Here is a 23,579-nt window from a genome sequence, read left to right on the forward strand (position 1 = left end):
CCCTCTTATAGCATGCAGGTGAAGATGAAGTTTGTTCCTTGTTGGAAGATGGAGATGTGGTTCCTTGTTGGAACATGTTTATATGTGGGGATATCACATTATCTCTTATTTAATTAATGCATCTATATACTTGGTAAAGGGTGGAAGGCTCGGCCTTATGCCTGGTGTTTTGTTCCACTCTTGCCGCCCTAGTTTCCGTCATATCGGTGTTATGTTCCCAGATTTTGCGTTCCTTACGCGGTTGGGTTATAATGGGAACCCCTTGATAGTTCGCCTTGAATAAAACTCCTCCAGCAAGGCCCAACATTGGTTTTACCATTCGCCACCTAGCCTTTTCCTTCCCTTGGGTTCTGCAGACTCAAGGGTCATCTTTATTTAAACCCCCGGGCCAGTGCTCCTCTGAGTGTTGGTCCAACCTGTCAGCTGCCGGTGGCCACCAGGGGCAACTCTGGGCTGGCCTACCGGAACCTTGGACAATCCGGTGTGCCCTGAGAAAGAGATATGTGCAGCTCCTATCGGGATTTGTCGGCACATTCGGGTGGCTTTGCTGGTCTTGTTTTACCATTGTCGAAATGTCTTGTAACCGGGATTCCCAGTCTGATCGGGTCTTCCCGCTAGAAGGAATATCCTTCGTTGACCGTGAGAGCTTGTGATGGGCTAAGTTGGGACACCCCTGCAGGGATTTGAACTTTCGAAAGCCGTGCCCGCGGTTATGGGTAGATGGGAATTTGTTAATGTCCGGTTGTAGAAAACCTGAAGTTGACCTTAATTAAAATGCACCAACCGCGTGTGTAACCGTGATGGTCTCTTCTCAGCGGAGTCCAGGAAGTGAACACGGTGTTGGAGTAATGCTTGACGTAGGTTGTTATAGGATCACTTCTTGATCATAGTTGTCCGACCGTGCTTTGCCTTCTCTTCTCACTCTCATTTGCATATGTTAGCCACCATATATGCTAGTCGCTTGCTGCAGCTCCACCTCATACCTTTTACCCTTCCTATAAGCTTAAATAGTCTTGATTGCGAGGGTGTGAGATTGCTGAGTCCCCGTGACTCACAGATACTTCCAAAACCAGTTTGCAGGTGCCGACGTTACCGAGCAGGTGACGCAACCAAGCTCAAGGAGGATCTCGATGAAGATCTTGTGCTTTGTGTTGTTCCGTTTCCAGTTGATCAGTAGTGGAGCCCAGCTGGGGTCGATCGGGGATCTGTGTAGCATTTGGGGTAGTCTTCTTTTATTTTGGTTCCGTAGTCGGACCTTGATTGTATCTGGTTGATGTAATGCTTTATTCATGTAATTGGGTGAAGTGGCGATTGTAAGCCAACTACGTGTCTCTGTCCCTTATGTATTACATGGGTTGTGTGAAGATTACCTCACTTGCGACATTGCTTTCAATGCGGTTATGCCTCTAAGTCGTGCTTCGACACGTGGGAGATATATCCGCATCGAGGGCGTGACATAGGGTTTTTGTGTTTTGATGTACTGAAGGTTGTTCGGTGTCCCGGATGTGATCACGGACATGACGAGGAGTCTCGAAATGGTCGAGATATAAAGATTGATATATTGGAAGCCTATATTTGGACATCGGAAACGTTTCGGGTGAAATCGGGATTTTACCGGATTACCGGGGGGTTATCGGAACCCCCCGGGGGTTATTGGGCCTACATGGGCCCGAAGAGAGAAGAGGAGGGCCGGCCAGGGCAGGCCGTGCGCTCCCTCCCCCCTAGTCCGAATAGGACAAGGAAGGGGGGGGGGGCGGCGCCCCCCTTTCCTCTTTCTCCCTTCCCCTTCCTTTTGCAACAAGGCAAGAGGGGGGAGTCCTACTCCCGGTGGGAGTAGGACTCCTCCAGGCGCACCCTTTGGGCCGACCGCACCTCCCCCTCTCCCTCCTTTATATACGGGGGCAAGGGGGCACCCCATGACACACAAGTTGATCTTCGTGATCGTTCCTTAGCCGTGTGCGGTGCCCCTTCCACCATATTCCACCTCGGTCATATCGTAGCGGTGCTTAGGCGAAGCCCTGCGTCGGTAGAACATCATCACCGTCATCACGCCGTCGTGCTGACGAAACTCTCCCTTAACACTTTGCTGGATCGGAGCTCAAGGGACGTCGCCGAGTTGAACGTGTGCAGAACTCGGAGGTGCCGTACGTTCGGTACTTGGATCAGTCGGATCGGGAAGACGTACGACTACTTCCTCTACGTTGTGTCAACGCTTCAGTTGCCAGTCTATGAGGGTACGTAGAAAACACTCTCCTCTCTCGTTGCTATGCATCACCATGATCTTGCATGTGCGTAGGAATTTTTTTTGCAATTACTACGTTCCCCAACAAAAAGAATGTGAGTCTTATTAGGAGGAAGCTAGAAAGTATGGGACAGAGCAAGACAATATTACTAATTGCGATGAATAACATTACTTACGGATAAATGGTCAAGGAAGGTGTTAAACTGGGTATTGTCTTTCTCATTCCTGTACTGGATCCACATTGGGAGGATACATGCATGACACCTAACGGCAATGGCTGCCTCTGATACTAACTTGGCTGACTCTGTAGCATCACGTGGCCTTTTTAAACCTGCCTCAAAATGGATCTCCATTCTTCCTCCTTTAGATTTTGCTAATCTATCAAGCATTATCCCTGATATCTGTTTCCGCTTGTGTCGTGGTGCTAGTTCAACAACGAATATGGAAAGTGTTGGTGTACATCAAACTGTGAGAGTACATATAAAGGAGCATGCAACTGCGAATTGACTTGGTCAGGTACCGTCTTGGTGTTGATGCTCATGAGGTTCATCTGATCTTGCCAAGTCCTGTTGTGTCAGCAGTGCTTCGGAAGTAGTGTTAGGTGTGAAGGCAGCTTGGGAACTATCCAGTTCCGGAGCAAACGAACAAGTAACTCGTTGAGATGCTGGTACAGTTGAAGGATGTTGCAGCTGGTGGAGCAGGTGATACTGTGTTTGTAGATTTAGCTGGTGGACTTGGACCTTCTACTGCACTATAAGTACCAGCAGAATCTGGACGGCAGATCCTTTTCTGTTTCACCCGACGAGTAACACCACTCCCTACTATATTATTTTCCTTGCTCTTTTTTGACTTTGCCATGTCAAGCCGTATCCACAACACAAAAGAATAAAATCGCTCTTCAGAACTCATTGATGCATGATACAGACAAGCAATACTTTGATGTAAGACAACCGTATGAGGATAGAATATGTAAGAAAAATAGGACGGCATGACATATTCACAGCTACGATGTGGAAACTAAGCAGAAGGATTTTCAATAAAATAGAAGTAATGCAAGCTAGACACCATATGAAAGATGCAACCAATATTACTCTGCCAAGTTAAAAGTGTCGTGTCATAAGTGGCAATTCAAAAAATTAGAAGCAGTACAACATAGAAATCAATGCAAGATGCAACCACTATCAAACTGCCATGTTAAAAGTGTCCAATCATGAGTGACTGATGCAGGATACACAACAACAGTACTTTGATATAAGAACATGGTATGATAGATAGATGCAGTGTATTCTAGACACAGAACGCCATGTCATATGCACATGTATAACATATGAACTCAGAAGGTGCAATTTAATCAAAATAGAAGAAATACAGGCTAGACAACATATGCAACATGAAACCAGTTATCACACTTTCAACTTAGAGCAAGCACCTGCGATGGTGGAGTACGGGAGATGAACTCATCATGTAGACTTGGGACTTCAACTTCATTAGCAGTAGCAGTGGCAAATCTAGAGAGTCTCTGTTTGCGTCGGTGCGAAGGACCACCAACATCCCCTAACTTACTCATTTCCTTCCTATTTTTTGATATTGCCTTATGAAGTCAAACCCACAAGAAGACGAAAAAATTAGCTCTGCATAACTAGTTGATGCATGATACAGACGAACACTACTTTGATGTAAGGCAAGCGCAGGATAGGAGGATGGAATATCTACAAAAAAAAGACAGCGTTTCATATTCACACGTACGATATGAGGATGGAATATGTATAAAAAAAGTAAGCGGAAGGCATTTCAACAAAATTAGAAGAAATGAAAGCTAGGCACCATATGAACATGCAACCAATATCACTCTATCAGGTGAAAAGTGTCTCGTTGTAAGTACCATTTCAAGAAATTAGAAGCAGTACAAGCTAGAAGACAATGCAAGATGCAACCTACATAATTGTCCCAAGTTAAATGAGTCTTATGGGTAAGTGATCGTTGCAGGTATAAGTTGTAAGCTATGCAGATGCAATTCAACATAATCAGTATCTCTGTTCGTTCTTCAAATTCTTACCGGTGATTCATCCTTTTACTTCATTCTTTGTTCAATTCTTAGGGTGGTTCTTCCATGATTCTCTTCCGCTGTTATCATATCAATTCATTCGTTGGTCCAATCCTACCGGTGGTTCGTTGAAGACCTTCCTCAAGTTTGAGCTATATTTATATTTAATCCTTTCGACAAGAATAAGTGGTATGCCAAATCCGCTGCTAGTCATCAATTTAAAATGGTGAAGGATAAGCATGATGTAATTCTTATTCTTATTTCATCGAGTGAACTCAATTCCCTATTCCAGAGGCTCATAAAATTCCTTATCTCAATTATTCATCTTTCTTTCCCGGAGTTCCAAGTTCTCTCAATTATATCGTCGTGAAGATCCATCTAATCATTACAAGGTTTCACCTTGTGTTTTCAACCTTTCTTTCCTTCCGTTTGATCATTCTTTTGTTTAACGGAGTTCTTCATGAAGGTGCTACATGATGGTTCATCAAGGATTTAATTCCTTCTCGAAGTTTCCATTGAGATTCTTTTCACAGGAGCTCAAGCATTCTTCATCTTGCAATCTGGAGTGCAGTTCTTACTGTCATATCTTTTGTGGTGGTGTTATGTCATTGTTGACAATTTCCCTTAGTGTTTCATGATTCACAAGTTGTCTGGAATGACATATTTTAAACCCATCATTTTCAGTTCGTTCATGAGTTCCTTTGTAACCCATCAATCTCTTCATTGGAGTTATCTTGGGTTATATTCCACCTAAAGCCTTCCCTAAGGATTGTTGCTAATTGTGTACTCATAAATGACCCAAGTTCTTCATTTATTGTCCCGATGAGATAGCTTCTCATCTATTTGACCTCAGTTTTGCGATGTTTTCCATAAGCCCGCTTCAAGCTTATCCTATCGTTGTTGGTTTTCCAACAACTCCGTTCGACCCTTCTCCTAAAATATGTTTTTTTTTCAAGCTCATTTGAGGTAGAAGATGTTGTTTTCTCCTCCATTCATTCCATTCTATCCTCTCTTTTCTTCCGGGGGCATGGTGATGTTGCTCTTTTCTCTCATCATCTTGGATGGTGTTCTTTTCGTGCTTACCCATTTAACCGGGGTGTTGAACCCCTTTGCTCAAGTCCTTTTCATCCTATCAAGTTTTGAAGGAAATATGCCCTAGAGGCAATAATAAAGTTATTATTTATTTCCTTAAATCATGATAAGTGTTTATTATTCATGCTAGAATTGTATTAACCGGAAACATAATACATGTGTGAATACATAGACAAACAGAGTGTCACTAGTATGCCTCTACTAAAATAGCTCGTTAATCAAAGATGGTTATGTTTCCTAACCATGAACAAAGAGTTGTTATTTGATTAACGAGGTCACATCATTAGTTGAATGATCTGATTGACATGACCCATTATATTAGCTTAGCACCCGATCGTTTAGTATGTTGCTATTGCTTTATCCATGACTTATACATGTTCCTATGACTATGAGATTATGCAACTCCCGTTTACCGGAGGAACACTTTGGGTACTACCAAACGTCACAACGTAACTAGGTGATTATAAAGGAGTACTACAGGTGTCTCCAATGGTAGATGTTGGGTTGGCGTATTTCGAGATTAGGATTTGTCACTCCGATCGTCGGAGAGGTATCTCTAGGCCCTCTCGGTAATGCACATCACTTAAGCCTTGCAAGCATGGCAACTAATGAGTTAGTTGCGGGATGATGTATTATGGAACGAGTAAAGAGACTTGCCGGTAACGATATTGAACTAAGTATTGGATACTGACGATCGAATCTCGGGCAAGTAACATACCGATGACAAAGGGAACAATGTATGTTGTTATGCGGTCTGACCGATAAAGATCTTCGTAGAATATGTAGGAACCAATATGGGCATCCAGGTCCCGCTATTGGTTATTGACCGGAGACGTGTCTCGGTCATGTCTACGTTGTTCTCGAACCGTAGGGTCCGCACGCTTAACGTTACGATGACAGTGATTATGAGTTTATGCATTTTGATGTACCGAAGGTTGTTCGGAGTCCCGGATGTGATCACGGACATGACGAGGAGTCTCGAAATGGTCGAGATGTAAAGATTGATATATTGGAAGCCTATGTTTGGACATCGGAAGTGTTCCGGGTGAAATCGGGATTTTTCCGGATTACCGGGAGGGTTACCGGAACCCCCCGGGAGCCAAATGGGCTAACATGGGCCTTAGTGGAAAGGTGAGAAGGCAGCCCACATAGGGCTGCGCCTCCCCCCTCTCCCTAGTCCTATTAGGACTAGGAGAGGGGCCGGCCACCTCTCTCTCCCTCTCCCCTTTAAGGAATCCTATTAGGAATAGGATTGAGGAGGGGAGTCCTACTCCCGGTGGGAGTAGGACTCGTCCTGCGCCTCCCTCCTTGGCCGGCCAGCCTCCCCCCCTTCATCCTTTATATACGGGGGCAGGGGACACCCCAAGACACACAAGTTGATCCTTGAGATCGTTCCTTAGCCGTGTGCGGTGCCCCCTGCCACCAAATTCCACCTCGTTCATACCGTTACAGTGCTTAGGCGAAGCCCTGCATCGGTAGTACATCAAGGTCGTCACCACGCCGTCGTGCTGACGGAACTCTTCCTTGACGCTTTGCTGGATCGGAACCCGAGGTTCATCATCGAGCTGAACGTGTGCTAAGAACTCGGAGGTGCCGGAGTAACGGTGCTTGGATCGGTCGGATCGGGAAGAAGACGTACGACTACTTCCTCTACGTTGTGTCAACGCTTCCGTTGCGATCTACAAGGGTACGTAGATCATACTCTCCCCTCGTTGCTATGCATCACCATGATCTTGCGTGTGCGTAGGAAATTTTTTGAAATTACTACGTTCCCCTACAGTGGCATCCGAGCCTAGGTTTTATGGTTTGATGTTATTTGCACGAGTAGAACACAAGTGAGTTGTGGGCGATACAAGTCATACTGCCTACCAGCATGTCATACTTTGGTTCGGCGGTATTGTTGGACGAGACGATCCGGACCAACCTTACGCATACTCTTATGCGAGACCGGTTCCCTCGACGTGCTTTGCACATAGATGGCTTGCGGAAGACTGTCTCTCCAACTTTAGTTGAACCGAGTGTGACTACGCCCGGTCCTTGAGAAGGTTAAAACAGAGTCTATTTGACAAACTATCGTTGTGGTTTTGATGCGTAGGTGAGATGAGTTCTTGCTTAAGCCCGTAGCAGCCACGTAAAACTTGCAACAACAAAGTAGAGGACGTCTAACTTGTTTTTGCAGGGCATGTTGTGATGTGATATGGTTAAGGCATGATGCTAAATTTTATTGTATGAGATGATCATGTTTTGTAACCGAGTTATCGGCAACTGGCAGGAGCCATATGGTTGTCGCTTTATTGTATGCAATGCAATCGCGATGTAATGCTTTACTTTATTACTAAGCGGTAGTGATAGTCGTGGAAGCATAAGATTGGCGAGACGACAACGATGCTACGATGGAGATCAAGGTGTCGTGCCGGTGACGATGGTGATCATGACGGTGCTTCGGAGATGGAGATCACAAGCACAAGATGATGATGGCCATATCATATCACTTATATTGATTGCTTGTGATGTTTATCCTTTTATGCATCTTATCTTGCTTTGATTGACGGTAGCATTATAAGATGATCTCTCACTAAATTATCAAGAAGTGTTCTCCCTGAGTATGCACCGTTGCAAAAGTTCTTCGTGCTGAGACACCACGTGATGATCGGGTGTGATAGGCTCTACGTTCAAATACAACGGGTGCAAAACAGTTGCACACGCGGAATACTCAGGTTATACTTGACGAGCCAAGCATATACAGATATGGCCTCGGAACACGGAGACCGAAAGGTCGAGCGTGAATCATATAGTAGATATGATCAACATAACGATGTTCACCATTGAAAACTACTCCATCTCACGTGATGATCGGTTATGGTTTAGTTGATTTGGATCACGTGATCACTTAGAGGATTAGAGGGATGTCTATCTAAGTGGGAGTTCTTAAGTAAATTTGATTAACTGAACTTAAACTTATCATGAACTTAGTACCTGATAGTATCTTGCTTGTTTATGTTGATTGTAGATAGATGGCTCGTGCTGTTGTTCCGTTAAATTTTAATGCGTTCCTTGAGAAAGCAAAGTTGAAAGATGATGGTAGCAATTACACGGACTGGGTCCGTAACTTGAGGACTATCCTCATTGCTGCACAGAAGAATTACGTCCTGGAAGCACCGCTAGGTGCCAGGCCTGCTGCTAGAGCAACACCAGAAGTTATGAACGTCTGGCAGAGCAAAGCTGATGACTACTCAATAGTTCAGTGTGCCATGCTTTACGGCTTAGAATCGGGACTTCAACGACGTTTTGAACGTCATGGAGCATATGAGATGTTCCAGGAGTTGAAGTTAATATTTCAAGCAAATGCCCGGATTGAGAGATATGAAGTCTCCAATAAGTTCTATAGCTGTAAGATGGAGGAGAACAGTTCTGTCAGTGAGCATATACTCAAAATGTCTGGGCATAATAATCACTTGATTCAATTGGGAGTTACTCTTCCGGATGATTGCGTCATTGACAGAATTCTCCAATCACTGCCACCAAGCTACAAAAGCTTCGTGATGAACTATAATATGCAAGGGATGAACAAGACTATTCCCGAGCTCTTCGCAATGCTGAAAGCTGCGGAGGTAGAAATCAAGAAGGAGCATCAAGTGTTGATGGTTAACAAAACCACTAGTTTCAAGAAAAAGGGCAAAGGGAAGAAGAAGGGGAACTTCAAGAAGAACAGCAAGCAAGTTGCTGCTCAAGAGAAGAAACCCAAGTCTGGACCTAAGCCTGAAACTGAGTGCTTCTACTGCAAGCAGACTGGTCACTGGAAACGGAACTGCCTCAAGTATTTGGCGGATAAGAAGGATGGCAAGGTGAACAAAGGTATATGTGATATACATGTTATTGATGTGTACCTTACTAATGCTCGCAGTAGCACTTGGGTATTTGATACTGGTTCTGTTGCTAATATTTGCAACTCGAAACAGGGACTACAGAATAAGCGGACACTAGCAAAGGATGAGGTGACGATGCGCGTGGGAAACGGTTCCAAAGTCGATGTGATCGCGGTCGGCACGCTACCTCTACATCTACCTTCGGGATTAATATTAGACCTAAATAATTGTTATTTGGTGCCAGCGTTGAGCATGAACATTATATCTGGATCTTGTTTAATGCGAGACGGTTATTCATTTAAGTCAGAGAATAATGGTTGTTCTATTTATATGAGTAATATCTTTTATGGTCATGCACCTTTGAAGAGTGGTCTATTTTTGATGAATCTCGATAGTAGTGACACACATATTCATAATGTTGAAGCCAAAAGATGCAGAGTTGATAATGAAAGTGCAACTTATTTGTGGCACTGTCGTTTAGGTCATATCGGTGTAAAGCGCATGAAGAAACTCCATACTGATGGACTTTTGGAACCACTTGATTATGAATCACTTGGTACTTGCGAACCGTGCCTCATGGGCAAGATGACTAAAACACCGTTCTCCGGTACTATGGAGAGAGCAACAGATTTGTTGGAAATCATACATACCGATGTATGTGGACCGATGAATATTGAGGCTCGTGGCGGATATCGTTATTTTCTCACCTTCACAGATGACTTAAGCAGATATGGGTATATCTACTTAATGAAACACAAGTCTGAAACATTTGAAAAGGTCAAAGAATTTCAGAGTGAAGTTGAAAATCATCGTAACAAGAAAATAAAATTTCTACGATCTGATCGTGGGGGAGAATATTTGAGTTACGAGTTTGGTGTACATTTGAAAAATTGTGGAATAGTTTCGCAACTCACGCCACCCGGAACACCACAGCGTAATGGTGTGTCCGAACGTCGTAATCGTACTTTACTAGATATGGTACGATCTATGATGTCTCTTACTGATTTACCGCTATCATTTTGGGGTTATGCTTTAGAGACGGCCGCATTCACGTTAAATAGGGCACCATCAAAATCCGTTGAGACGACGCCTTATGAACTATGGTTTGGCAAGAAACCAAAGTTGTCGTTTCTTAAAGTTTGGGGCTGCGATGCTTATGTGAAAAAGCTTCAACCTGATAAGCTCGAACCCAAATCGGAGAAATGTGTCTTCATAGGATATCCAAAGGAAACTATTGGATACACCTTCTATCACAGATCCGAAGGCAAGACTTTTGTTGCTAAGTTCGGAAACTTCCTAGAGAAGGAGTTTCTCTCGAAAGAAGTGAGTGGGAGGAAAGTAGAACCTGACGAGGTAACTGTACCTACTCCCTTATTAGAAAGTAGAACATCACAGAAAACTGTTTCTGCGACACCTACACCAATAAGTGAGGAAGCTAATGATGATGATCATGAAACTTTAGATCAAGATACTATTGAACCTCGTAGATCAACCAGAGTGAGATCCGCACCAGAGTGGTACAGAAATCCTGTTCTGGAAGTCATGCTACTAGATCATGATGAACCTACGAACTATGAAGAAGCAATGGTGAGCCCAGATTCCGCAAAGTGGCTTGAAGCCATGAAATCTGAGATGGGATCCATGTATGAGAACAAAGTATGGACTTTGGTTGACTTGCCCGATGATCGGCAAGCAATTGAGAATAAATGGATCTTTAAGAAGAAGACTGACGCTGATGGTAATGTTACTGTCTACAAAGCTCGACTTGCCGCAAAAGGTTTTCGACAAGTTCAAGGGATTGACTACGATGAGACTTTCTCACCCGTAGCGATGCTTAAGTCTGTCCGAATCATGTTAGCAATTGCCGCATTTTATGATTATGAAATTTGGCAGATGGATGTCAAAACTGCATTCCTGAATGGATTTCTGGAAGAAGAGTTGTATATGATGCAACCGGAAGGTTTTGTCGATCCAAAGGGAGCTAACAAAGTGTGCAAGCTCCAGCGATCCATTTATGGACTGGTGCAAGCCTCTCGGAGTTGGAATAAACGCTTTGATAGTGTGATCAAAGCATTTGGTTTTATACAGACTTTCGGAGAAGCCTGTATTTACAAGAAAGTGAGTGGGAGCTCTGTAGCATTTCTAATATTATATGTGGATGACATATTACTGATTGGAAATGATATAGAATTTCTGGATAGCATAAAGGGATACTTGAATAAAAGTTTTTCAATGAAAGACCTCGGTGAAGCTGCTTACATATTAGGCATAAAGATCTATAGAGATAGATCAAGACGCTTAATTGGACTTTCACAAAGCACATACCTTGACAAGATTTTGAAGAAGTTCAAAATGGATCAAGCAAAGAAAGGGTTCTTGCCTGTGTTACAAGGTGTGAGATTGAGTAAGACTCAAAGCCCGACCACTGCAGAAGATAGAGAGAAAATGAAAGATTTTCCCTATGCTTCAGCCATAGGCTCTATCATGTATGCAATGCTGTGTACCAGACCTGATGTGTGCCTTGCTATAAGTTTAGCAGGGAGGTACCAAAGTAATCCAGGAGTGGATCACTGGACAGCAGTCAAGAACATCCTGAAATACCTGAAAAGGACTAAGGATATGTTTCTCATATATGGAGGTGACAAAGAGCTCACCGTAAGAGGTTACGTTGATGCAAGCTTTGACACTGATCCGGACGATTCTAAATCGCAAACCGGATACGTGTTTACATTAAACGGTGGAGCTGTCAGTTGGTGCAGTTCTAAACAAAGCGTCGTAGTGGGATCTACATGTGAAGCGGAGTATATAGCTGCTTCGGAAGCAGCGAACGAAGGAGTCTGGATGAAGGAGTTCATATCCGATCTAGGTGTCATACCTAGTGCATCGGGTCCAATGAAAATATTTTGTGACAATACTGGTGCAATTGCCTTGGCAAAGGAATCCAGATTTCACAAAAGGACCAAACACATCAAGAGACGCTTCAACTCCATCCGGGATCTAGTCCAGGTGGGAGACATAGAGATTTGCAAGATACATACGGATCTGAATGTTGCAGACCCGTTGACTAAGCCTCTTCCACGAGCAAAACATGATCAGCACCAAGACTCCATGGGTGTTAGGATCATTACAGTGTAATCTAGATTATTGACTCTAGTGCAAGTGGGAGACTGAAGGAAATATGCCCTAGAGGCAATAATAAAGTTATTATTTATTTCCTTAAATCATGATAAGTGTTTATTATTCATGCTAGAATTGTATTAACCGGAAACATAATACATGTGTGAATACATAGACAAACAGAGTGTCACTAGTATGCCTCTACTAGACTAGCTCGTTAATCAAAGATGGTTATGTTTCCTAACCATGAACAAAGAGTTGTTATTTGATTAATGAGGTCACATCATTAGTTGAATGATCTGATTGACATGACCCATTATATTAGCTTAGCACCCGATCGTTTAGTATGTTGCTATTGCTTTATCCATGACTTATACATGTTCCTATGACTATGAGATTATGCAACTCCCGTTTACCGGAGGAACACTTTGGGTACTACCAAACGTCACAACGTAACTGGGTGATTATAAAGGAGTACTATAGGTGTCTCCAATGGTAGATGTTGGGTTGGCGTATTTCGAGATTAGGATTTGTCACTCCGATCGTCGGAGAGGTATCTCTGGGCCCTCTCGATAATGCACATCACTTAAGCCTTGCAAGCATGGCAACTAATGAGTTAGTTGCGGGATGATGTATTACGGAACGAGTAAAGAGACTTGCCGGTAACGAGATTGAACTAAGTATTGGATACTGACGATCGAATCTCGGGCAAGTAACATACCGATGACAAAGGGAACAACGTATGTTGTTATGCGGTCTGACCGATAAAGATCTTCGTAGAATATGTAGGAACCAATATGGGCATCCAGGTCCCGCTATTGGTTATTGACCGGAGACGTGTCTCGGTCATGTCTACATTGTTCTCGAACCGTAGGGTCCGCACGCTTAACGTTACGATGACAGTGATTATGAGTTTATGCATTTTGATGTACCGAAGGTTGTTCGGAGTCCCGGATGTGATCACGGACATGACGAGGAGTCTCGAAATGGTCGAGACGTAAAGATTGATATATTGGAAGCCTATGTTTGGACATCGGAAGTGTTCCGGGTGAAATCGGGATTTTTCCGGATTACCGGGAGGGTTACCGGAACCCCCCGGGAGCCAAATGGGCTAACATGGGCCTTAGTGGAAAGGTGAGAAGGCAGCCCACACAGGGCTGCGCCTCCCCCCCTCTCCCTAGTCCTATTAGGACTAGGAGAGGGGCCGGCCACCTCTCTCTCCCTCTCCCCTTTAAGGAATCCTATTAGGAATAGGATTGAGGAGGGGAGTCCTACTCCCGGTAGGAGTAGGACTCCTCCTGCGCCTCCCTCCTTGGCCGGCCAGCCTCCCCCCCTTCATCCTTTATATACGGGGGCAAGGGACACCCCAAGACACACAAGTTGATCCTTGAGATCGTTCCTTAGCCGTGTGCGGTGCCCCATGCCACCAAATTCCACCTCGTTCATACCGTTACAGTGCTTAGGCGAAGCCCTGCGTCGGTAGTACATCAAGATCGTCACCACGCCGTCGTGCTGACGGAACTCTTCCTCGACGCTTTGCTGGATCGGAGCCCGAGGTTCGTCATCGAGCTGAACGTGTGCTAAGAACTCGGAGGTGCCGGAGTAACGGTGCTTGGATCGGTCGGATCGGGAAGAAGACGTACGACTACTTCCTCTACGTTGTGTCAACGCTTCCGTTGCGATCTACAAGGGTACGTAGATCATACTCTCCCCTCGTTGCTATGCATCACCATGATCTTGCGTGTGCGTAGGAAATTTTTTGAAATTACTACGTTCCCCTACAAGTTTTGCATCTCTTTTCAACCGGAGTGCTATACGAATTTGTTCTTCCTTGTTCCTCTTTTCTAATGGAGTGTTTTCAACTTTGTTCATCTCCGTTGTATTCTTTTCCCGAAATGGCTTAACCTTTTCAAGGTTCTTTGGTTTCACTCGTTTGTCAAAGAAGCAACTTAGTTTTACCTCTTCTCTCCTCTTCCGTTTCCCTCCGGTGCCATTCTAGATCTCGGGACGAGATCCTCTCGTAGTGGTGGAGTGTTGTGACGCCCCAAGACCGGAGCTTCAGATGCCCTCCAGGGTTTCTGGGTTTCGTCGTGTGATTTGTTTGGTTCTTTGCATTCGTCATTGCATCATGCTGCATTTCATCATGTCATCATGTGCATTGTGTGTTTTTCATACATATTAAGTTGTTGCATGTTCCATGCATGAATCTTGCTTCATCACCTTCTCCTTCCCTCTCACTTCCTTCTTCTTTCATGTCTTTGCAAGCGACCTTATTCCTCCTCCTTTAATGTTAATCTTTTCCCTATAAATCTTGCCTCTTTCCTACACCCTCTCTGTCAGACTTCATCCCATTCGAAGTTGTTTTGGTCAGGTTCAAAAATGATTGAAGTTTGAGAATAATTCAAACTCTAATTATTTTTCTACCTTCTAAAAATGCCTGAGCAATTTATTCAAACCCTACATAAATCCAGGGTTCCAGCTATATAGTTATATATCTCATATCTCTAACCAAAAACCCCTGGATTTTCCCATTTGTTGATTGTTTATTTATATAAACAATAATTTATAAAGGAAAGAATTTAGAGGGAGAGGGAGCCAGCAGCCAGGCCAGCCTGCTTCCTCAAGGCCCAGCAGGCCCATCTACCCCCACTCCTTTCCTAACCCTAAACCTCTCCCTGGCCCGGCCCTCATCTCCCTCGCATCTCCCCAGCCCCGCCAGGAGCCCTGCGCTCGATTCCATCTCCCCTTTCCCTCCCGCAGCGCAGCCACCTCCCTCTCGACATCCCTCTCGATCCCCCTTCAGCGCACGCCCCGTGCTCGATCCCTCCTGCCATTCAGCGCTGCCGCCCACTCCTCCCTCATCCGTGCCTCATCCCGTCCCCTCTGCCTCTGCCCGGCGCCTCACTGCTGCCTCCTCGCCAGGGCCCTCGCAGGCTTCTCCTCGTTGCTAGACCCTACTTCGCCGCCAAGTCTCGCTCCTCCTGCCCCGGCTTCGAGCGCGAGGAACGAGCGCCTCCATCCCTCCTCGGTCGTCGGAGCATCCTTGACTTGGGTCCTCGTCCGCGGCACCCCGGAGCTACGCGCCCGAGGCCCCCTCCTCGACCTCGCATCCCTCCTGTGCGCCTCTTGCCCGCCGGCAGGGCCTCATTCCTACATCCGGATGCGCCAAGCTCGTCGCCGTCCTCGCCCTACGAGCTCACCACCGTTTCGCTGCCTCGCTGCAGTTGCTGCTTCATTGTCCCGTTCCGCTTCCTCCCGCGTCCGGTCGCCGCCGATACCCACGACCAGCGATGTGCCTCTGCTCGCGGATGCCGCTGCCAGTGCACGCACATTGATGCTGCTTCGCCGCCACCTCTCGTCATTGACCGCCAAGACGGGTCTGTGCTACCACGTTTTGGTCTCACCAAGTTCCGTCAAGCCGGCCGTGTACGTCTACCATCGCCGGGGGTTTCTTCAAGGTCGACTATGGCATGAAGATATGTACAACTACGCGGGTTCACCGAGTACGATTACTCATGGGATCCGTCAAGTTCATCTACATGCGTGTACGACTACTCATCCGGGATGCGTCGAGCTCCTCTCAGAATGAACGGGAACGACTACCATAGCACCGAAGACCTTGGATGTCCGAACGAGTGCTGACCGAAACGCCTAAGTACTACTTCTTCCACGATGAACGTTTTTCGCCAAGTACACCTTTGGATGGCCAAGTTCCGTTTCAAAATGTTCTACTACATCCGATGTGGATTTCGTCAAGTACCACACGGAAACGCCAAGTACCCCCTAAGCGCGAAGACGCCAAGACCGTTTCGGGATTCACCAAGTACCGCTACCGATGGCTCAAACATCTTCGAAACATGTACCGTCGACCCTCGAAGCCTCCGTGGACGTCAAGTCCCTCGCCATGATCCCGAACATCTACGGAAAATTGGGCAACTAAGAACGTGAACGACTACCGCCGCCAAGATCACAAGTACCTCTACCGTCGTCATGTACCCCTACTTCCACTACCAAATGTCCCGAGAACATCTACTTCCCCTACACCGCATTGAACTTGAACCCCTCCGATAACGCACGCTTCGAAGGTATAACTCCGAGACGACCGCTCGTGAACGAATGCATGTGTGATGTATGAGATGCTCGTGCTTGCTCCGTGCTCGAATTGTCGGTGCAAGTTGCCCCTCGTTTGCCTTGTCATCATCATCGACTCATGGGACACCCGGTATCCGGGAGTGCCCCACCATCCTTGTATGACACGCATCTGCACACTTCTCCTTTGCATCGGCATCTCAATCGAATTACCGGAACTGGATCGTTGCCGTGGCACCCCTTTCCTTTCACTATAGTGACAAATGCTTCTTAATGCTCTTGTCAACTTTTAATAAAAATTGCAGAAACTTGAACATGTCATCCGCATCATGTTAACAATTTTAAGATGGTTAAAATTTGTTGTTGCATTAAAATTGCTAATGCATATGGGGACTTACCGGATTTGTTATTTGTTATATCCGGCCCCATTTAAATTGGTTAGATGATATAGTTTTGGTATGCTTCACCTCTTGCCATGTTAATCAACATTTAGTATTGTTGAGTACCTAACCAAGAGTGAACTAAATAAGTCATGTGGTGATTCGTCAATATGCTACTCGTAGCATATTGAGCTCCAATTAATTTGTAGTATTAGTTGTGCACATGACCATGCCATGCTTCATTAAACCGGACATGCATCAGACTTGATTGTGCATCATGCCATGTTTATGTGTTGTTTGTTTACTATGTTGTGTGCTTCTTTATGGTATTGCTTCTTCGGGTTGGGTCCGATAACGTCGCGTTTGTGAGGACCCGTTCGACTACGTCCGTTTGTCTTCTTCATGGACTCGTTCTTCTTTCGTGCGGGATTTCAGGCAAGATGACCATACCCTCGAAATCACTTCTATCTTTGCTTGCTAGTTGCTCGCTCTTTTGCTATGCCTATGCTGCGATACCTACCACTTGCTTATCATGCCTCCTATATTGTTGAGCCAAGCCTCTAACCCACCTTGTCCTAGGAAACCGTTGATTGGCTATGTTACTGCTTTGCTCAGCCCCTCTTATAGCATGCAGGTGAAGATGAAGTTTGTTCCTTGTTGGAAGATGGAGATGTGGTTCCTTGTTGGAACATGTTTATATGTGGGGATATCACATTATCTCTTATTTAATTAATGCATCTATATACTTGGTAAAGGGTGGAAGGCTCGGCCTTATGCCTGGTGTTTTGTTCCACTCTTGCCGCCCTAGTTTCCGTCATATCGGTGTTATGTTCCCAGATTTTGCGTTCCTTACGCGGTTGGGTTATAATGGGAACCCCTTGATAGTTCGCCTTGAATAAAACTCCTCCAGCAAGGCCCAACATTGGTTTTACCATTCGCCACCTAGCCTTTTCCTTCCCTTGGGTTCTGCAGACTCAAGGGTCATCTTTATTTAAACCCCCGGGCCAGTGCTCCTCTGAGTGTTGGTCCAACCTGTCAGCTGCCGGTGGCCACCAGGGGCAACTCTGGGCTGGCCTACCGGAACCTTGGACAATCCGGTGTGCCCTGAGAAAGAGATATGTGCAGCTCCTATCGGGATTTGTCGGCACATTCGGGTGGCTTTGCTGGTCTTGTTTTACCATTGTCGAAATGTCTTGTAACCGGGATTCCGAGTCTGATCGGGTCTTCCCGCTAGAAGGAATATCCTTCGTTGACCGTGAGAGCTTGTGATGGGCTAAGTTGGGACACCCCTGCAGGGATTTGAACTTTCGAAAGCCGTGCCCGCGGTTATGGGTAGATGGGAATTTGTTAACGTCCGGTTGTAGAAAACCTGAAGTTGACCTTAATTAAAATGCACCAACCGCGTGTGTAACCGTGATGGTCTCTTCTCGGCGGAGTCCAGGAAGTGAACATGGTGTTGGAGTAATGCTTGACGTAGGTTGTTATAGGATCACTTCTTGATCATAGTTGTCCGACCGTGCTTTGCCTTCTCTTCTCACTCTCATTTGCATATGTTAGCCACCATATATGCTAGTCGCTTGCTGCAGCTCCACCTCATACCTTTTACCCTTCCTATAAGCTTAAATAGTCTTGATTGCGAGGGTGTGAGATTGCTGAGTCCCCGTGACTCACAGATACTTCCAAAACCAGTTTGCAGGTGCCGACGTTACCGAGCAGGTGACGCAACCAAGCTCAAGGAGGAGCTCGATGAAGATCTTGTGCTTTGTGTTGTTCCGTTTCCAGTTGATCAGTAGTGGAGCCCAGCTGGGGTCGATCGGGGATCTGTGTAGCATTTGGGGTAGTCTTCTTTTATTTTGGTTCCGTAGTCGGACCTTGATTGTATCTGGTTGATGTAATGCTTTATTCATGTAATTGGGTGAAGTGGCGATTGTAAGCCAACTACGTGTCTCTGTCCCTTATGTATTACATGGGTTGTGTGAAGATTACCTCACTTGCGACATTGCTTTCAATGCGGTTATGCCTCTAAGTCATGCTTCGACACGTGGGAGATATATCCGCATCGAGGGCGTGACATAGGGTTTTTGTGTTTTGATGTACTGAAGGTTGTTCGGTGTCCCGGATGTGATCACGGACATGACGAGGAGTCTCGAAATGGTCGAGATATAAAGATTGATATATTGGAAGCCTATATTTGGATATCGGAAACGTTTCGGGTGAAATCGGGATTTTACCGGAGTACCGGGGGGTTATCGGAACCCCCCGGGGGTTATTGGGCCTACATGGGCCTGAAGAGAGAAGAGGAGGGCCGGCCAGGGCAGGCCGTGCGCTCCCTCCCCCTAGTCCGAATAGGACAAGGAAGGGGGGGGGCGGCGCCCCCCTTTCCTCTTTCTCCCTTCCCCTTCCTTTTGCAACAAGGCAAGAGGGGGGAGTCCTACTCCCGGTGGGAGTAGGACTCCTCCAGGCGCACCCTTTGGGCCGGCCGCACCTCCCCCTCTCCCTCCTTTATATACGGGGGCAAGGGGGCACCCCATGACACACAAGTTGATCTTCGTGATCGTTCCTTAGCCGTGTGCGGTGCCCCTTCCACCATATTCCACCTCGGTCATATCGTAGCGGTGCTTAGGTGAAGCCCTGCGTCGGTAGAACATCATCACCGTCATCACGCCGTCGTGCTGACGAAACTCTCCCTTAACACTTTGCTGGATCAGAGCTCGAGGGACGTCGCCGAGTTGAACGTGTGCAGAACTCGGAGGTGCCATACGTTCGGTACTTGGATCAGTCGGATCGGGAAGACGTACGACTACTTCCTCTACGTTGTGTCAACGCTTCCGTTGCCAGTCTATGAGGGTACGTAGACAACACTCTCCTCTCTCGTTGCTATGCATCACCATGATCTTGCATGTGCGTAGGAAATTTTTTGAAATTACTACGTTCCCCAACAAAAAGAATGTGAGTCTTATTAGGAGGAAGCTAGAAAGTATGGGACAGAGCAAGACAATATTACTAATTGCGATGAATAACATTACTTACGGATAAATGGTCAAGGAAGGTGTTAAACTGGGTATTGTCTTTCTCATTCCTGTACTGGATCCACATTGGGAGGATACATGCGTGACACCTAACGGCAATGGCTGCCTCTGATACTAACTTGGATGACTCTGTAGCATCACGTGGCCTTTTTAAACCTGCCTCAAAATGGATCTACATTCTTCCTCCTTTAGATTTTGCTAATCTATCAAGCATTATCCCTGATATCTGTTTCCGCTTGCGTCGTGGTGCTAGTTCAACAACGAATATGGAAAGTGTTAGTGTACATCAAACTGTGAGAGTACATATAAAGGAGCATGCAACTGCGAATTGACTTGGTCAGGTACCGTCTTGGTGTTGATGCTCATGAGGTTCATCTGATCTTGCCAAGTCCTGTTGTGTCAGCAGTGCTTCGGAAGTAGTGTTAGGTGTGAAGGCAGCTTGGGAACTGTCCAGTTCCGGAGCAAACGAACGAGTAACTCGTTGAGATGCTGGTACAGTTGAAGGATGTTGCAGCTGGTGGAGCAGGTGATACTGTGTTTGTAGATTTAGCTGGTGGACTTGGACCTTCTACTGCACTATAAGTACCAGCAGAATCTGGACGGCAGATCCTTTTCTGTTTCACCCGACGAGTAACACCACTCCCTACTATATTATTTTCCTTTCTCTTTTTTGACTTTGCCATGTCAAGCCGTATCCACAACACAAAAGAATAAAATCGCTCTTCAGAACTCATTGATGCATGATACAGACAAGCAATACTTTGATGTAAGACAACCGTATGAGGATAGAATATGTAAGAAAAATAGGACGGCATGACATATTCACAGCTACGATGTGGAAACTAAGCAGAAGGATTTTCAATAAAATAGAAGTAATGCAAGCTAGACACCATATGAAAGATGCAACCAATATTACTCTGCCAAGTTAAAAGTGTCGTGTCATAAGTGGCAATTCAAAAAATTAGAAGCAGTACAACATAGAAATCAATGCAAGATGCAACCACTATCAAACTGCCATGTTAAAAGTGTCCAATCATGAGTGACTGATGCAGGATACACAACAGCAGTACTTTGATATAAGAACATGGTATGATAGATAGATGCAGTGTATTCTAGACACAGAACGCCATGTCATATGCACATGTATAACATATGAACTCAGAAGGTGCAATTTAATCAAAATAGAAGAAATACAGGCTAGACAACATATGCAACATGAAACCAATTATCACACTTTCAACTTAGAGCAAGCACCTGCGATGGTGGAGTACGGGAGATGAACTCATCATGTAGACTTGGGACTTCAACTTCATTAGCAGTAGCAGTGGCAAATCTAGAGAGTCTCTGTTTGCGTCGGTGCGAAGGACCACCAACATCCCCTAACTTACTCATTTCCTTCCTATTTTTTGATATTGCCTTATGAAGTCAAACCCACAAGAAGACGAAAAAATTAGCTCTGCATAACTAGTTGATGCATGATACAGACGAACACTACTTTGATGTAAGGCAAGCGCAGGATAGGAGGATGGAATATCTACAAAAAAAGGCAGCGTTTCATATTCACACGTACAATATGAGGATGGAATATGTATAAAAAAGTAAGCGGAAGGCATTTCAACAAAATTAGAAGAAATGAAAGCTAGGCACCATATGAACATGCAACCAATATCACTCTATCAGGTGAAAAGTGTCTCGTCGTAAGTACCATTTCAAGAAATTAGAAGCAGTACAAGCTAGAAGACAATGCAAGATGCAACCTACATAATTGTCCCAAGTTAAATGAGTCTTATGGGTAAGTGATCGTTGCAGGTATAAGTTGTAAGCTATGCAGATGCAATTCAACATAATCAGAAGCAATACAAACTAGACATCATACGGAAAACGCAACCACATATAATAGTTCCAAGTTAGAGCAAGCACCTGTGATGGTGGAGTAGGGGAGATGTGCTCATCATGTACACGTGTGTTCTAGAAATAGGAACACGTGTCATATTCACAGGCATTATGTGTAAAGTAAGCAGATGCAATTCAACAAAGTTAGAAGCAATACAAGCTAGACATCATACGCAAGATGCAACCACATATAATAGTGCCAAGTTAGAGCAAGCACCTGTGATGGTGGAGTAGGGGAGATGTGCTCATCATGTACATGTATGTTCTAGAAACAGGAACACGTGTCATATTCACAGGCATTATGTGTAAAGTAAGAAGATGCAATTCAACAAAGTTAGAAGCAATACAAGCTAGACATCATACGCACAACCACATATAATAGTGCCAAGTTAGAGCAAGCACCTGTGATGGTGGAGTAGGGGAGATGTGCTCATCATCTACACAGCTTCGTTGACTGTCTAGCCTTGCGTTGTCTTGCGAATCTTGTTGGGAGGATGGCGGAGCACAATCTGTAGAGAACCTCCATTTCAGTTGCTCGGAAGGACCACCATCATCCAATGCCTTGCCAATTTCCTTCAGCTTTATTGATTTTGCAATGTGAGGTCAAACCGACAAGAAAAAGGAATATAATTCGCTCTTCAGAACTCATCCATGCATGATACTGACAAACACTACTCTGATAAAAGGCAAAGTCATGATACGAGGATGGAATATGTATGAAAAAATGGACGGCTTGACATATTCACACCTATGATGTGGTAACTAAGCAGAAGGCACTTCAACAAATTAGAAGCACTGCAAACTAGACACCATATGAAAGGTGCAATCAATATCACTCTGCCAAATTAAAACTGTCTCATCATAGGTGGCGTTCATCAAACTAGAAGCAATACATGCTAGAAATCATATTCAAGACGCAAACCAATATCACACTGCCAACTTAAAGGTGTTCCATCATAAGTGACTGACGCAGGATACACAAGAAGAGTAGTTTCATGTAAGAACATGGTGTGATAGACAGATATAGTATGTACCAAAAACAGGAAAGCGTGTCATATTCACACGTATCATGTGTAAGCTAAGCAGATGCAGTTTACACTAATTAGGAGCAATACAAGCTAGACACCATATGCAACATGCAACCAGATATCACACTGCCAAGTTAGAGCAAGCACCTTGGATGGTGGAGTAGGGGAGCGGAGACTTGGACCTTGTAATGCACTATCAGTACAAGGAGAATCGGTACAGATGCTCCGTTTACGTTGCTGCAGACGACCACCATCATCGCCTTCCTTACTCTTTTCCTTCCTGTTTCTTAATTTTGCCTTGTCAAGTCAAACCCACAAGAAAAAGGAATAATATTTGCTCTTCAGAACTCATTGATGCATGATACTGACGAACACTACTTTCATGTAAGGCAGCCGCATGATAGGAGGATGGAATACATATATATATGAAAAGCAGGACGACGTGACATATTGACATGTATGATGTATAAAGTGTAAACTAAGCACAAGGTGTTGGAACTTGTTAGAATCAATGCAAGCTAGAAACCATATGAAAGATGAAACCAATATCACTCTGCCAAATTAAAAGGGTGCCCTAACAAATGTATTTAACCAAATTAGAAGCAATACATGGCAACAGGCTAGAAATAATATGCAATATGCAACGAATAAAGGTGACTCATCGTAAGTGATTGATGTAGGATATAGAAGAGAGGTAGTTTCATGTAAGAACAAGGTTCACACATGTAACACCCTCGATGCGGCTATATCTCCTACGCGTCGAAGCACGACTTAGAGGCATAACCGCATTGAAAGCAAT

General features: G+C 45.0%; 1 pseudogene; it reads left to right on the plus strand.

Annotated features, from left to right (window-relative positions):
• Window positions 1–23,579, plus strand: part of LOC125520108 (uncharacterized) — a 128,090-nt pseudogene that overhangs the window by 22,622 nt on the left and 81,889 nt on the right.

Source organism: Triticum urartu, chromosome 7A, assembly GCF_056163025.1.
Source record: "Triticum urartu cultivar PI428250 chromosome 7A, HENAU_Tu73, whole genome shotgun sequence".
Taxonomy (NCBI): domain Eukaryota; kingdom Viridiplantae; phylum Streptophyta; class Magnoliopsida; order Poales; family Poaceae; genus Triticum; species Triticum urartu.